Here is a 5,308-nt window from a genome sequence, read left to right as displayed (position 1 = left end):
TTCACTGTCATGTGCCTGGTACTCCTCACGTGCTAGAAGACTGTAACCTGAGAAGAAAGATAATGAATTCATACTTAAGAGCATTTCTTCCCCTATAAACATTTATTTCCTACATGGTTTATTTTTCTACAAATGTTGTGCTTGGTGTTGAACAAACATTCTGTGAAGGCTGCTGGATCCTTTTTTTTTTGATGCTGCAACCACCCAACTGCTTCAGCAGATTTGTCCATGGGGTGTTAGGTGAAGCAGACATACCAAAAGTCAACATTTGGTGACCTTTCTTCAGGGAACTGCACGTCTGGTTAGTGTGGCAGCATGGTACCCATGGCAGCACTTCATGCCTATGCTGTCTTTTGTGTGCCCTCAGGCCATAGGAAGGGAACAGCCTCACACCTCTCACCGCATCCTCTGGGCGAGGATGCAGATTACACCGTGCTGGGGCCGCAGGCACCTTCCACCTTCCCTGTGAAACCCATGCAGAACTATTATTCTGTTGGGTAAAGACTGACACTTAAAAAGCGACGTCTGTTTGCAGGCACATGAGACTTGCAGCTCTTCTCTGTTTCAGGAAGACAGTGAGGCTGCATGTTTTGAAGTGGGATTCATCTCATCTAATTTTAAGCACCTAAACAAAAGGCTTGTCATCGAAGCCAGGCAATTCCCCAGGGTGATTCACCCCACCTACCTCGGGCACTATTCTTAGGATGCAGTGAATCACGCTCTGGAGTCCCTCCATCAGCTGGAGGGGGAGCCCAGGGAAATGGCTCACACTAGATGTGCAGCTTTAAGGTGGCTGAGGCTAGACAAACTCAATCTCTTCCTTGCTGATAGATAGTCCAGCTTTAATCTTTCCAGAACCAGCTGCAATATCTCCTGCTCTCAGGCATAATGATAAGGGACAGTTAATTTGGATAGGAAGTTCAGTCGGTTTATTGATTTTGGGTTTTTTGTAATAATTGTGCAGGTGGCAGACAGGTTCAAAAAGATGCTGGGCCATGTTCTGCTTGGAGCTGCAATGCTGGATGCCACACGGAGGAGCACAAATAAGCAGTAGTGCCAGGATACCACCAGCATCTCTGCTCCAAGGCAAAATCCTGCCTTCCAATGGCCTGTCTATGTGAAAGCCATAGACCTGTCTTTTGGGGAACAATTTGGTCTCTTCCCATGCCATGCCAACAATTTGGTCTCAGACGTGTTCAGATGAAAAGACACGGATGAAGAAGGTGCTGCTGTTTTTTCCCAGTGAGATCAGTTTGTTAGTCACCACACCTGTGTTTCCTCTCTTAACCAGGGGAACCTTAGGGAACTTGATTTTCCTTCCAGCCTAGCCATAGCCGAGAACACAGGGCGGCATATTGGGACAATAAAACTAAGACAGGAAGGACTTCAGTCAAAATACTTTCCAGTCATGCTGACTCTGCCTCAGGGTAGCAGAGCTGTCCGAAGTTCCCCATGCATCTACTACGTAGAAAATTCAAGGAGATGGCAGGTCCTATGATATTTTTTTAGCACAGGAGTATATGCCTACCTGCCCTAGTTAAACCAGAACTTTCAGTGGAGAACGCTGTGCTGAGAAGGATCTGGAGAGCTTCTCTGTCCAGTGAAATGGGAGACCTGGCCTTGCATAGCACTGTAGCTAGAGCAGATGCAGCGACAGGTCTAAGGCAGGAACAAAATTTCACAGAGAAGCTTCAGGAGATTTGAGATGAAAGAGGAGAAGCTGTGACGCAGACAGCTGTTGCTCTGCTGATAACATGCAATGTAAACGAGAAAGCCATGGACTGTCAAACAATTCGTAAGCACCAGGAGACCTCAGGATATGTGAATAAGATCCTCAGCACGGGTTCATGGCATTTCACCTCTTTAACAGTAGGCACTTTGGATTTCCAGACAAAATAATAGTGCTCCTAGGTGAAGACAGACTGACCTAGCAGGTGAATAAATGTGCGCAACTGCTCTCGTTCAGGGCTGTGAGTATTTCAGAAGAGACAAGAGGACAAACTGATTAAAAAAAAAGCCAACTCACGTACAAACACATGTAATTAAATGATGTTGATGTTTCAAAATGTCTTGATCTTCGTTACCAATAACAGTGTTACTAAAACTGAAATCTTGTCATGATATGTCCACTTCCCCTTCTAATCTTGACAGGCACAGATGGGCAAGGACATGTCCACAGTTCTCCAGTGGAGAAAATGTCTCTTATCTGTCTGGGCCACATGGGCTTCCAATGGGGTGCGGCCAGAGGCTGGACCCAAGTTGTCTTCCCTTAGCACAAGTCCCTTGGCTGTGTGTGCTCTCTCCTGGCCAGCTGTGTGTGACAGAATCTCTCTTTTGGTATCACATACAAAAGAGTGCATTCTCTATTAAGATGGTTCAAGAAAATGCCTTTTACTGGTGAATATCGTTGACTGTGGCTGTTAAATGAACGGGTTCCCCCCCTCCCTTATTTTCAGAACGTCTATAGCGATGTAAATGCACACACTCTCTCAGCATGTCCATGCTGCAGACACTGTGACTACAATACCTGCAGGCACACCTGGACATTTCTTAGCTGAATACAACCAATAACGTGGACTCAGTTCTGCAGACAAGCTGACTAATTTGGAATGTATTCAGCTTCTCAGCCAGGTTGTGCCAATTAATAGTCCTAATTTGAAAATGCCACACTCCAGCCATTTTTTAAAGTAATCTGTTCCTTGAAAATGGTACAAAATCGGTGAAAAGTGTCCTGAGAAGCCTGAGAAATCCATGTCGATGCCTTGTTAAAGTAACCGTGCTATATGAGTTAAATAGACTGCTGCAGTTTTCCAGAAAATGTGGTCTGCAGCTTGGAAAATGAGTCTACCACAGCTCCGTCACTGCATCCCACACTTGTTATACCTATCTGAGATCTCCAGATCAGATTTGGTGGCTTAGTCTCCAGGCCAGAAAACAAAGACTGTGGTCTTTTTGATTGCCCTCAAATCTTATTATTCTAGCCACTGACAGGGCAAACAGCTGAAGCGGGCGGAAGCTGCTCCCACACACACACCAGGGTGGTTTTCTGTGGCAATGGGGCTGCAAGGGAAGGTGGTGGCTAGCTTATGTCCTGGTATGAAATCAGCGTGCACCTGAGGAACAGGTCTGATCTCAGAAACTCCAAGAAGGTGCTCCCATATCTGGTAACACGTGTGTAGGCCTTGACTGGTGCATGTCCATGCCCTGTGTCTTCTTTGAGCTGTCGTCTTCAAAGCTTTTTAGCTCATAAAAAGCATCATCACAAGTTAGGCAGCTGGTTTCTTCTGACTTCTTTTTTTTTTTTTTTTTTTTTTGTGTCAGCTCTACTCTGTACAGTCTTAAAGCTGAAATAGCCGACTGTAAGCTCCCCATGAGAAAAATAATGTGTATCCGTGGGTATCAGTCTCTTTACACTTTCACCTCTGCACCTTTTGAAGCAAATCTAGCTCTGAAGCTTTGAGAACTGACTCCTGCAGAGATATAGGGAGCATAAGACCTGGAAAAAAGCTTTTCTTCCAATATTTTCCTGACCTACCCATTTTCAGTGGATCGGTTTCCTGGGAGATCTCTTTGAATGCCAGGGGAAGGCTCAAGGCGGAGATATATGACAAGATTGTTAATGACTAGCTTTTCTATTCACATAGCCTTCTAAAACCTTGGATTTACTTAACTATTGCATTTTGCTGTGCAGATCATAAAGGGAAAAATTTTCCAGCCCAGCATCTTTGTCAATTTAAAGTTGCTGATGTATTTGTTAGTGCTGATGCATTTGGTAATCCAAGGCTATGTTCCTATGTACAGATAAATGGCCCACTCAGCATCCCTTCTTAGAAATCAATCTAGTCACGGACCTTGAGAGAGACTAGGAATATAACGCTCATCATGCACATACTAGAGTTGATCCAGAATACTTCTGCAAGGACAATTCTCACTGAAAAAAAACTTCTATTGTTTGACATGAAATCTTCACAAGGGTTGTGGATTCAGAAGAACTTTTTCAATGTTCAAAATTAAAAACAGGACTCCATTTTCCATCTAAGATAGCCCATTAACCAACACTGACCATGCTGGTAGTCACTTAGTAGATGTGGGATCTAGGTGAGTCTCTGGTAAGCAGTGGCTGAAGTTGGAGATAATGCATCTAGGGTGAATGCTTTTGCCACCAGACTAAAGAGTTAGCTTCAATCCACTGGTGGTTTCAGTCCATATAAATAAAAATAGTATCTGGGATAAAGAAAACCTGTCACAGTGCTGAGTCATTATGGCACTCACCACAGCCAAGGGAAGACCGAATTCACATCCCTGCTTCAATAGTTCCTACATGTGTACAAGATGAAGCCTCCAGCTTCTTGTAAACTCTGAGACGTAACTGTACAGCTATAAAGATGGTGGTGTCTTTCTCTAAGCAGTTTGATCTCTTGGCTTTTTACTGAATATTACAGCTCAAGAAGTGACATCTAGACCAGAACTGCTTTTAGATCAACACATTTCAAGGCCTAATTGGTCTGTGATGTGAGTCTGGCATTGCATTCTAAAGGATAAAAGTCTGGGAGGTTTTTCCACCATGAGAAACGATTTCATGCAATTGCAGAAATCACAAACCTTCTGCTTTTAACATATAGAACTTAGAAACAGAACAGGAAACCAAACCCAGCCAGATCTGAGTGTGACGCAGGAACAAAACTGGACTGGTGGTTTCATAACTGTACTTTATCCACCCAGAAATCAAAGGTATTTTAGATCCTCAGTTTTGGTTTCTCTCATTTTTACTGAAAAGCTCAATACTGCCTGGTCTTTTGGATCAGAAACATGGACATTTGAACACAGCAGTTATAAAAAGGCCAGTGAACGTGTTAGAAGCTTTTATGGCTCTAAAAACATACCACAGGGTAACTAACTGTTAACTGATTGGAAGTTCCAAGTGAGAAAAGACCCTTGTGTCTTCATTTCAACCCCTTCTCTCCGGACTACTCCAATCCCAGAACAAATTTCTGTTAACTAGAAATGGACAAATATACATGACAGCGCTGTGTGTGCCAAAAGCCTCTGTAGGTTCATTGACTCCATGTAATCCCAGCACAAGAATCTCCCCAGAATTACCTTCATTCCCTATAGATAGATTTGGCTGCCATTCCGGTTACTATTTTTACTGTTAAGTTAAAATCAGTAGCCCTGCCTACTCGCTAAGCCAAAATATTTTAAAATAGTTTCTGCTTTCCTTAGCAACATTTTAAGACGTGACTGTCCAGAAATCACTGGTCATGCCTCCTGGCCTGTAAGACATGCATAGTCTGGCAAAAGAGACTTT

This window comes from Columba livia, chromosome Z (assembly GCF_036013475.1).
Source record: "Columba livia isolate bColLiv1 breed racing homer chromosome Z, bColLiv1.pat.W.v2, whole genome shotgun sequence".
NCBI lineage: Eukaryota > Metazoa > Chordata > Aves > Columbiformes > Columbidae > Columba > Columba livia.
This window is presented reverse-complemented; position numbering follows the sequence as displayed.